Raw genomic sequence first — 11,972 nt, 5'->3', positions numbered from 1 at the left:
CTCTCCCCACCTTTTCTACTGGAGCTCCTGTTTCAGACACCCATGAGCTAATGGGACAATGGAGTGCTCCAGGCTTCCTATCTCCACCCCCCTCTTAAAACAAGTTCTCAAAGTTATCCTCTCCTCCATGGAGCCTAATCTCTAGAAAGCCAGGCAGAAGTCAACCAGCTAATAAAATACGTAAATAAACGCTTTCTTAACTACGAGGAACACTAATGAATAATGCTCAATATAGAAATAAGTTGCCCGTGGCCCCACAACACCAGCTTACTTTAGGAGGAGGAGAAAATCACTTCCAAGTAATAACAGCTTGAAGAAAAGCTCAAACACCTGTTCTACAAATCCTGGGGAGGAAAGCAAGAAACTGGGAGTGTCATTTCCCTGGCAGGAACACCGAAAAAGAGCTCAAAACAGAATGGCAGGGCTTCTTGCTAGCGATAATGCTATTGACAAATTGCTGCAAGAAAAAACAAATTACTACAAACAGCATCAGTTGTGTAAAACTCACCAGATCATGCAGAGGGTCTGTGAAACAAGAAAAGAAAGAGCGAGGTGATGGGTGGTTCTTCCCCCTTTGTATGCAGTTCATTGTCTGTCTGAATACAAATGACAAGCTCACTCTTAATTCATTAGGAGAGTCCTGCAGGGTGAAGTAGTGACTGATCACTACCATGGAGTTCAAACACAAGTACCAGGAGCAATTGCCACCTCCTACGCTTTTGTTTCCTGTACAACAAATTATTTGACAGGTACTCCAACTGATGCCATGACCAAAAATGTTGCTCAAACAGGAAAAACTTGATTATTAAATACGATGCCAGGCAAAAGCTTGCTGTCTTAACAACCTGCTACTGCTTTGGGTAGGCATAGTACTGGAAAGGTTGAACCACAATGCCCTAGGCAGACTTAATACGAATCTGAAAGCTGGCAGCAAATTCTGTCACTAAAATGCATATTTGAGGAATTGTTTATTCCAGGGATGGACCTATGGCTCTTCAGATGTGGCTGAACTCCCAGCTCCCATCAGACCCAGCCAGTAGCCAGGGACGATGGGATTTCCATTCCAAAAACATCTGGAAAGCCACAGGTTCCTTGCTTTAGACATTGGCATATGCTTTTTGTTGTAGCTGTTTGGCATGCAAACAATGAGCAACAGAAGAATAAGATGGCAATCGGGTCTTTTCCTCAATGCCGAGAGAGCCTGGCATTGAGGCAAAACCTCCTACTCTTTGTTTTGTCATGCCTGCTTCCTTGAGAAGCACAACAGTGAGCCATGACTGTGGGTTGTTTTCAACTTAAGTCCTACTCAGTGTAGACCCACTGAAGTTAATCTACCAAAGTTAGCCATGTCTATTACCTTCTCTGACTTCTGGCTTTGCTGGCTGGGGTTGATGGAAGTCTGCAGTATCAAAGCTCCTCAGGCCCGCTTAAACAACCAGCCTCATTAAAGAAATTGTACATTTCTCCAGAGATGGCCACCTGCCATATTGATGTAAGTGCCTAAAAGATATCAGAACATACTACAAATCTGCTCTACTTCCCAGTGGGGAGGAGTTGTGGTGGACCACATGGCCACCCACTCCCCTCCGGGGGCAGGGGACAAAGTCCTGCATCCCCCGGAGGTTCCCAGCCAAATCATTCGCCTGCCAGCAAATCCGCTGGCTGGGGGCGGGGGCCGGGCCGGGCCCCATTTAAACTGGGGCGTGAGCTGGAGAGCTTCCTCTTGGCTCACTTCCTTGATCCTCCGCCCTCCCTATTTTCAGGTTTCGAATTTGGCCTTGCTATGGACCTTGGTTGGTTGCCATTGAGGGGCATGGAAGGAATTTTCCCACTTGGCAAATTGGCTTGGGCCATTTGGTTTTCACCTACCTCGTAGGAATCATCACAACTTTGTAAGGTTTGGCGGTTAGGCATTGATTGATCTTATGATGGGGGAGGGGAGGTGTGGCCATCACATGCCCCTCCAAACTTAAGGGTATTCCGTTAAAGGAATCCGGGGGTGTGGATCTTGTCTGAAGTCCAGGGCTGGGCTAGGGCCATGCCACGAACCCGTCAGGAACCCAGAGGGAGCTCAAATTGGTTTGCATCTATGGGGCTTCCCCTACCGGTGGTTGATCCTTACAGGACTCCCTGTGTGACGGGCAGGAGTCAGATATAGTCTGGTCAATGCCTAAGCCAATACCACTCACATTCTGTAACCAATAAAGTTGTGACCTAAATTTGCCCAATAACATTAACCTAATATCTGTGTCCTTGTGTCTTATTCATCAACGAGAGGGTGGTCTCGGGGTCTCGACACGCAAACAGCTGATTTCCATCCCAAAAATAAACCAGCTAGTAGTAACCGCAGCAATTATCCTCTGAACCACATCCAGTCATTCATCTCCAAATAGCAAGTTCACTGTTGATCATTCAGTGTCTACAACATCATGATCACTTTGCAAACACCCACATTTTATGTCCTCTCCAGCTCGATAGATTGCAGTTTGCACATTCAGCTGAACGTTGCTTAACTGTATGCTTTTAACAGGCCACTCCAATGGAAACCCCTCCTGCTCCACTCGTGTTCTCAAAATAACAAGAGATTCAATGCATTTCTTTTCCTCCACCTTTTAAGGAGACTATTCTGCCCCAAACTACCAATAGCAATAGTAGCATTGATGCTCAATTTTTTATTATTATTTCACTAATAACTTTGTTAAGTCCTAACTATTAGCAGTTTGGATACAAAAGTATATTCAAGAAAGCAGTGTACAGTAAATTAAACTTAAGATCTTGGAGATGGCCCCTAAAAATCAATGAAATATTTAGTAGGTATGTGAAATTCCCTTGCATTCCATTGTACAGAAATGGGTGGGAATTTGATTTTACTGTTCCACAGTTTCGGTACCCAATAGCCAGATTCTGTGTTTCTGATTTAAATCAATCAGCACAGCCAGCTTTTATCAAGCGGGATTAAGTTTTCAAGTGTTTCTGCTTTTGCAGACGTCAGGTAAAGCCTTTTGAAATATTTTTGAGTGTGGATGTTTAAAGGATTGTACAGCTTGACTGACAGAGGATATGAAAAAGAAGGTAATTATCTCAGGAGCATACTGGGCTGTATCCCCTTTGCTATTCTTGTTCGACAAGGTGCTAGCTGTGGATCAGGTGCAATGCTCGCTCTTGGAATTTGCAGGAAAGGCTAAATACGTAGCAGAAACTGTAGAATTCCCCCTTGCCTGCAAATAGTGAAGGCTAAACTTGGAAGACCTTTGCACAAAGCTGTTAAATGCTTTTTTGTGCCCTTAAATGCAGATGTGAGAGGTCTCTGATGCTCAGCCTGCTATTTGATCTCCTACCTTCAGCTATTCAAGAGAAGGGACTTTTGACAATATGACATTCGACAGCAGCCCACCCAACTCATTTTAGCATGGTTTTCTGAGCTCCTTTTTTTTAGAAGCCAGAGAAAGAGGCCCCCAGAACAAAGTGTGGGGTCAGTCTGCAAAAATCAGTTGCCCTGACTTGCTTTAGCAAAAGCACAGTTGGATACAACTCAAAGAGATTTAAAGTGTGTTGGTTTTGCATTAGTCATTTGTGCTTTTATGCAGGTTCACGATCTCCATGTGCTTTTCCTTATACGTTGGATTAAAAATGAGACAAAACAAGCAAAAATTGCTTTTTTTATTATTTGGCTAATACAGCAGTATTTTGTCACTTGCCTGCAGTCTCAATCAGGGTGAATCATTCCTGTGATGCTGGAAAATTATGGAATGCAGTGTGACAGGTTTCAATTCTCCAATGATATTTGAGTGCCCTGGTGCTGGTTGCAAGGCTTTCATTTTTTATGGAAAGGGAGCGCTCGTTTTGCAAAGAGAAACGTTCCAAGTGTCTGTAGAGAGAAAGGAAGAGACAGGCTTTTGCTGTTTATAATGCCTAAAGGACCAAATACGCAAGAAACGACACACAATTAAACAAACCCTGCTTTAATGTTTCATGACATATTTTATTATGAAAGAACCCAACAAAACTTTTCAACTTGAGTTACATTGAAGTTCTCAAGCAATGCAACAGACACAAACAATTCATTCTTCGAATTGTGATTTCCACAGAGGATTCTGGATGTGGCAGACAAGGCAGGGCTTGAATTATAGGGGCAGGGAAGCCCCCTTAGCTTTTACAACAGTCCCCTTTTAACTACTATTTTTAAAATGCTACGATTTGACTGTGGATTTCATTAATGGCCCTCCGAACTTCCCCCATAATTCTGGTAGGGGAAGGTAGGTTTGTTGTATTTGTTTCAAACACATTGGAATTTTATTTTTAAAGATGCAATTATACACTAGTTCACAGCTGCGCTGACTTGCCTGTGAAAATGCAAGCACAGCGATGCCCATAGAGTTTCATGCAAAACAAAAGGGAGCAATTAAAAGTCAAGAATTAGCATCTGGTAATTTTATTTAAAAGGGACGCGGGTGGCGCTGTGGGTAAAAGCCTCAGCGCCTAGGGCTTGCCGATCGAAAGGTCGGCGGTTCGAATCCCCGCAGCGGGGTGCGCTCCAGCTGCTCGGTCCCAGCGCCTGCCAACCTAGCAGTTCGAAAGCACCCCCGGGTGCAAGTAGATAAATAGGGACCGCTTACTAGTGGGAAGGTAAACGGCGTTTCCGTGTGCGGCTCTGGCTCGCCAGAGCAGCGATGTCACGCTGGCCACGTGACCCGGAAGTGTCTCCGGACAGCGCTGGCCCCCGGCCTCTTGAGTGAGATGGGCGCACAACCCCAGAGTCTGTCAAGACTGGCCCGTACGGGCAGGGGCACCTTTACCTTTAATTTTATTTAAAGTTCCAAAGATGGCAATTTGACCAAGGCCCGAATGCCCGCCATCAGCTCATTGGGCACACAGAAACACACCCTGCCTCCTAAAGCTTTGAAGGATCATGGAAATAGTTTTGTAATGTTGTGGAGGAATTTTGGCGGAGAGAAACATGCATGGCTTGTTAGCTTTAAGCAGCTGAGGTATGCAAAGTGAAGTTACTTAGCAGTAGTGCAAACTCAGGGGCTTATTGTTAGAAGCATTCCTGACAGAAATGGAAGAAACAACAACTCAGAAATCAGAGCAAATTGAAGTCACAAGATGTAGCACATAGCACTAGTAGGCATGGGCGACGGAAGGGATGAGACAGGGATACGAAAGAATGTTATTACTGTGAGGTGATCTCTTACAAGACTTTACTTGCAATTACAGTGGTACCTCAGGTTAAGTATTTAATTCGTTCCTGAGGTCTGTTCTTAACCTGAAACTGTTCTTAACCTGAAGCACTACTTTAGCTAATGGGGTCTCCTGCAGCTGCCGTGCTGCCAGAGCACGATTTCTGTTCTCATCCTGAAGCAAAGTTCTTAACCTGAAGCACTATTTCTGGGTTAGCAGAGTCTGTAACCTGAAGCGTATGTAACCTGAGGTACCACTGTACAGATAGTTTAGAGGTCCTAGGGGCCAATTGTTTTTTGTTGTTTTTTGAAGAGGCCAGGCACCCTCAGTGTTCAGGGGGCTTTCCCCCCACCCTACAGTCTCTGCTGACCTTCATTCTGAGGAAACTGAATTCTGAGCCCCATAACAAGCCCACCTCAGATTGTAGGGAAGCTCAGAGTTTCAGTTGCCTTCTCAGACACACTCCCAGCCTAAGTCTGTGCTCAGCTGCAAGCTGAAGCCTTGTGCGCCACTGATTTGCATCCAGATGCATAATCTCGTTAAGACATTCAAAGCCCTCTAGTACATTTCCCAAACAAAATCAGGAAGGTGTGCATCATTAGGAAACAGTTTGCATAATATGTAAATTATGCAACACAGATCTACACTAACCCTATTCATATGCAAGTAAGAGTACAGTATGGGGCAGGGGAGACAATTCTGTTCTGGTGCCAAGCCTGCCTCACCTCTGCTCATACCAGCCTAGCAACCTCGCACTCCTCTGCACAATAGAACTGACATATCAGCTATGCCTACAAGCACAAAGTCCAATGTGCATAGGCCAAATCATATGCAATCTTGACCTGGCCTAATTAGGGGGAAAGGACTGCAAGCTATTGAACCTACTGTTTCCACAGCACTAAGATTTTGGAAACGGTACCCAAACCATTCCCCAATATATGGCAGAGAACAGGTTTGCTGTGAGACAGAGCTGGCCCTACCATTAGGCAGAGGGAGGCAACTGCCTCAGGCAGCTGATTTGGAGTATCATGAAAGGGGAGCATATTGTTAGCTATGAAATTTACTGTTGCTGTATTTTTACAGTCAGGAAGGGATTGCACAAATCCTCGATTGTGAAATTTTCTGTCTCAGCCACCTTGGATACAAAACGGCATGACTCGTGGGGAAGATTGAAGATCATTTGCTACTGCACCTCAGGTAGTAACATGTCTTGGACCCGCCCTGCTGTACATACATATTCAGATCATATTGCTTAATGCTTAAAAGTAGTAAGGCTTCAAAGCTTTAATCAAGTGCGGTTTGAATGAAGGCCAAATTTTGAATGTACAAATAAAGCCACTGGACCCACATTTGTACATATTACGTTAACAATGTAAGCCATCTCCGTCCTTAGCAATCTCGAAGCATTTTGAAAAGAACAAGTGCCCGAGAATATATATTTGTTTTGTTCCCAACAAGGAAGACTAAAGCACTGCTTCTCAAACAGGAACTTTTCATGAGATAAGAAAAGTTATTTATACAAGTACATTATTCCTAGTGATGGCTGCTTCCCTGTTCCATCAGACTCAAGAGCCCATTGGACTTGAATGATTGAGATTCAATCATTCGGCAAAGTAGCAAGTTTGAAAATGACTGTCACTTTTCACTCTGTCTCTATTATAGCGCTCGCCTATTCCTGTTATCAACGTATCCAAAGCGAGTTATTAAAGTCTCTTTTCACTAGGAATTACCAGGGCTTCTGCCTGTTTATTAAACTGAACTCTCTAATCCCTCAGTCACTGAACATTTAGTCATAATTTGTTCTCACTTTGAGAGCTGCAGTACAATGTGATGTACTGTGGAATGAGAAAAGTAATCTTTTTTCGCCAGCTGCTATCCTTCTGTTTTCCCTCTTTGAATTTATGGATTGAGCTGTTTCCTACCAAATACCAAGGTAGATCAGGTCTACCTTGATGCAGGTTTAATCTGTAGGGGCACTTTGATTGACTGTTAATCTTCAGACAAACCTAGTCCTGGCCCTGTGCTTACATATAAGCTCAAATTTCAAGGGCAGTTGAAAAAAGAAGAGTCACTGCCACACTAGATATTTATGTAATGATGTCCTTTAAAAATCCTAGTAACTGCCTAGAAATGGCAGTTCTATAGTGCTGTAAGTCCAGAGTCTCTTGAGCAAAACAATTCTTTATAATTATTTCAACCCTTTGCAAATCAAATATTGAAAGAAAAAAAGAAAAAATTGCCAGAGACAAACTGGCTCCTCTAAAGAGGCAACATGTGCTAAAAACCAAAACCTCTTCTGATAGCAAAACAAGACATTATACAGAAGTTCTTATGTGCAGAGGGCCCAACTTGGAAGTGGGGTTTCCACGAATTAAATGTACCGTAAATTCACCTACAGAGCACCTATATTTTTAGCCAACTCTCTAGTTCTAGTGACTACGGCTATAATTGTGTATTTATTTATTTAAAATGTACCCTACTTCTCCCCTCCACAAAACAACCAACTGCGATCCAACACAAATGATCAGTCTAAAGACAGCAGCCAAAACAACAACACGCAAATTGCAGGTCTCAAAATCAACACGTCAAGCAGTAACAGACTCAAAAGCTTATTTAAACATGAATCTTTTCAATTAACAGTGTTTAATTAAAGAGAGGGCGATAACCTAATCTCTTGAGAGAGAGTTTTCAACTTTTGGGGCAACACCGCAGAAAAAGCCCTAGTGCACATTAATCGAATGAGATAGTCTCCTATGTATGCAGAGTGCAAGGTTTGTGAACATTTTTGTAATGCCACCCAAAAACAACTTTTGCAGCTAAAATTTTACACATCCCCAAAATTCAACATGGCACTAGTCCCACCCCCAAACTGGTAAATTTTCTGTTCTCTCCTGGAAGTTAGTCCCCCTGAATTCAGTAGGCCTGCTTACTTCTGAGTAGACATGTATACTATTGGAGGGCATGTATAGCTCTGTGACTGGGTCAAATATTATATAAGAACAGGCAAGTCCAGTGGCCTGGACAAATCAGTGGCTAAAGAAACAACAGGTTTGGAAAATATAAAATAGTACAGATATGCTTTTCATCCTTTCCCTTCCCCATTTCATTTTCCAAAATGTCCTTTTAAAATAAGTGTTCTTTCATTTAATCATACTCTGCTTGATGAAACAGTTCATTGAATCACAAGTGCCATCATAGTATATGTGCAGGCTGCTTTATAAATATAATTATTGTTATTTATTATTCATAATTACAGCGCATGATTATGCCACTTGAATAGAGAGAGTATATCTGTGCATGTGCGTTTTTAATTTTATTTTTGTATTTAAGATTTCATTTCCACGGGAGCTGTCATATTACTGGGTCAGTTTCTTGCTACCTAACCACGTGTGGCTTAGTTCAAGTTTATTAACAATAATCCCTGATTAGGTTGCCCCTAATCGTCTTATATTCAGAGATTTGTCTATAACACAAACACATAACTGTTTATTTTGAGATTGTGGAAATCTAGGGCTACCTTGCTTGATCAAAAGCAGAATTCTGAGCTGCTTCTCATTGTGGTAAGTACAATCTTTAAAAAAGAATACCAAGGAGCAATAGCTTATTAAAATATAGCATATCTATTGTTTACTGTGTCTGTATTTATTTTGTCCTTCCCAAAGAGTATATCTGTATTATTCGGGTTTTTTGTGCATTGTTAGTTTTCCATATTCCCTCAGAAAAGCCACACTGGTGCAATTATGCCAGAGGCTGATGAGAGCCAAAGTATATGGAAGGGACCAGCATAACAAAGGCGTATTACAAATTTTGATCAAAGACCTGCCGTGTCATTACTTTCAGAAAGCTTTTCTTCAGCTAGTCAGAGCAAAGTCAAGTATCACTGCTGCTTCAGGTGTGGTTTAAAAGTGACATGCTAAGGCAGGGATGGGGAACCTTTCTTCTTTTTAAGATAGAAGACCTTCCCAGCAACCCCACTTGCCAGTGATGGGCAGGGCCAGAGACAGGGTGGAGAAATGAAGGTCAAGTTTAGCTATCCTCCGTCTAAGCAAGCAAGCAAGAATTCAAACATGCATTCCAGCCAGGTGAAAACACTTGAGGATGCTGCAAGCCAATGTCAATGTGGCTTGTGAAGAGCAGGTGTGAACGAAGGCATCGTGACACGTGAGGTGGGGTATCGCTACATAGGGCACATGTGCGGTGTTATGTATAACGCATGCGCTGTACGTAGCGACGATGCCCATGCGCTGTACATAGCGGTTTGGCGGCGGCACTCAGTGCCAGAATCCCACTGCTGTCCATACAGTGCTCAAGTGGCGCTGGCGGCAAACTGCTATGTACAACGCATGAGTGGCATTATGTGCGACGCATGCATGCGATGCTGCACATGCACTGTACATAGTGGTATGCCCGGGGCGGCACCGGGATCCTCTGCTCACAGCTGCAGCCACGAACGGAGGACCCTCCACATGTGGCTGTAGTGGCGCGATGGCTGCTCCCGCCGCTATGCCCGGGGCGGCAGGGCAAGCACCCCGCGGGGTGCCGCCTTGTCACCCTCCCAGATGTGGAACCCGAGGTGCACTGCCCCACCCCCAGCCCCCGTTGTGACGCCACTGGTGAAGGGGGCTGTGTGGCTGGGGAGGAAATGTAGCCTGGAAAAAGTCCCTAAGGGCCATACAAAGAGATATCGAGGGCCACATCAGGCCTCACAGCCTGTGATTCCCTTCCCGTTGAAAAGTGGCACTGGTTAATCAATGGCTGCCCTGTTCTTCCTCTTTCAGGCAGGAGGGAGCCTTAGCTCAGCAGGAGAGCACATGTTTTGCATGCTCTTCTAGTTAAAGGATCTCTAAGGGAAAGGCAAGGACGCGGGTGGCGCTGTGGGTTAAACCACAGAGCCTAGGACTTGCCGATCAGAAGGTCGGCGGTTCGAATCCCCGCAACAGGGTGAGCTCCCGTTGCTTGGTCCCTGCTCCTGCCAACCTAGCAGTTCAAAAGCACGTCAAAGTGCAAGTAGATAAATAGGTACCGCTCCAGCAGGAAGGTAAACGGCGTTTCCATGCACTGCTCTGGTTCGCCAGAAGCGGCCACATGACCCAGAAGTTGTACGCTGAGCACCTAGACTAAATTCTCTCTAAAGATCTTAAAGATTTCCCAAACCCTTCTCAGAAGTGGTAGGGTTAAGGATTTTGGAGGCTTTAATTAGCTTCATTCCAGAGTTTATATATTTCTTGAGATTACTTTGAGGCGGCTAAACCTCTAGTTCAGCCGTTCCTAAGTACCTTGGGCTAATCTTCCACCAGAAGTGCTCATTGTTTGTCCCAAATTCCAGGAGCTTTATGGGAAATAAGTTAGCACATTCAAATCAAATCAGTGCACTAATGATTTCCTGTGAAACATACTTACCTACAAGCAGCATTCAATAAGAATCTTTCGTTGCTCTGTTGTATATGTGACCTACAGCCCAATCCTTTACATATTAACTCAGAACTGAGGTCTCCTCGTCTAACTGTTTACCTCATGCTTTTACAAATTTGAATGCCTTTGAAATGTTACAAATAAGTTGCAGTTGAGGGCCAACCTGAATAAAACATTGTAGGACAGGTAAGCCCCACCCCAAATTATTGCTCACATGACGCGACACATGCACACCATTTGAATGACAATGCCCATCAACTTTTTGGGGGGTGGGGGAACTGGCCCCCTCAAATATTTCAAGGGGGGACCTCAGCCCCTAGGAGTTGGCTCCTATGGCCATGTGATAAAACTCAGGTATCTCTTTTTCCCTTTTTGCTGTACAATTTTGGTGCGGCACTATGTAAACAACTCAACTGACATTCTGAGACTGGAAGGAAAGACCTAATAGGATGCCGAATAGGCCATTCAGCATCCTTTTCCTCCCCTCCCTGCTTCCCCAAATACTTGTGAATTCTTTTTCATGCAAAGCTTCCAGAGCACTTTACAGACTTGGCAGCAGGCATTTATAGAATGACCTCGCCACAAGGGATGGTGTGTGTTTTTTCTCCCCTTCCTCCTTGGTTAGCAGTTAGTTTATGCCCTTAGGAATGAGACCTCATGCTCACGCCAAGATTTTAAAACACACTTACATAATCACAGCACTTCTTGTTAACTATTTAAGCATTCCACCCAGCCCTGTGACAAGACTATGCTGGTGTGTGTATATGTATAGGATGGTGAAGGAAATCTCTTTGTCCTCCTAACTTCCCATTCCTTAATATTTGCTCTGGGCTGATCCAAGATGCAAACCCCAGAATGCTCGTTTTATCGCCTGCTCCACCCTCCTGCTTATCTCCACTTCACATGGGTCAATAAAATAAGGTGTCACATCTGCAACATACTTTTAAAGCACTCTTATACCAGTCATGGCTTCCACCAAAAGAATCCTAGGAACTGTAGTTTGTTAATGGTGCTGAGAATTCTTAGGAGGTTATTCACAGAGCTCCCTGGCCAGCAGTGGAAAATCTCAACATAGCCACACCTCTGTTCATGTAAACACCATTTGCAAAGCATGAGTTTCTAGACACTAACCTGCTCCTTGTTCATGTTTAGACTTAATTGGGCCCTGGAATATCATATTGCCAATACTCACAGCTCGCAGGTTCCTAATTGAAGAACAAGACAGCAGTCAATATCTAACCTCCTTCTGCCTGCTTGCTTCCAAAATCTCACTGATTGCCTAAGAAAGTGGTTCAAGCAAACCTCCTAGCCAGATTTCAGAGCTGTCTTTAGCTGACATGACTCGACCTCAGACTTCGTGTCGGCTGTCCTATGGTATC

General features: G+C 44.0%; 1 long non-coding RNA gene across 1 annotated transcript in view; it reads right to left on the bottom strand.

Moving 5' to 3' along the window:
* Window positions 1-11,972, bottom strand: part of LOC114596275 (uncharacterized) — a 28,430-nt gene that overhangs the window by 3,234 nt on the left and 13,224 nt on the right. The window contains exons 4-6 of the long non-coding RNA XR_003706491.2: window positions 3,695-3,868; window positions 509-592; window positions 272-344 (exon numbers count right to left, since the gene is read on the bottom strand). This is a non-coding gene — a long non-coding RNA (uncharacterized LOC114596275). The remainder of the gene's footprint in view (window positions 1-271; window positions 345-508; window positions 593-3,694; window positions 3,869-11,972) is intronic.

This window comes from Podarcis muralis, chromosome 4, assembly GCF_964188315.1.
Source record: "Podarcis muralis chromosome 4, rPodMur119.hap1.1, whole genome shotgun sequence".
In the NCBI taxonomy this organism is placed as follows: Eukaryota; Metazoa; Chordata; class Lepidosauria; order Squamata; family Lacertidae; genus Podarcis; species Podarcis muralis.
The sequence above is the reverse complement of the archived record's forward strand: the minus strand, read 5'-3'. Positions and strand labels throughout refer to the sequence as shown.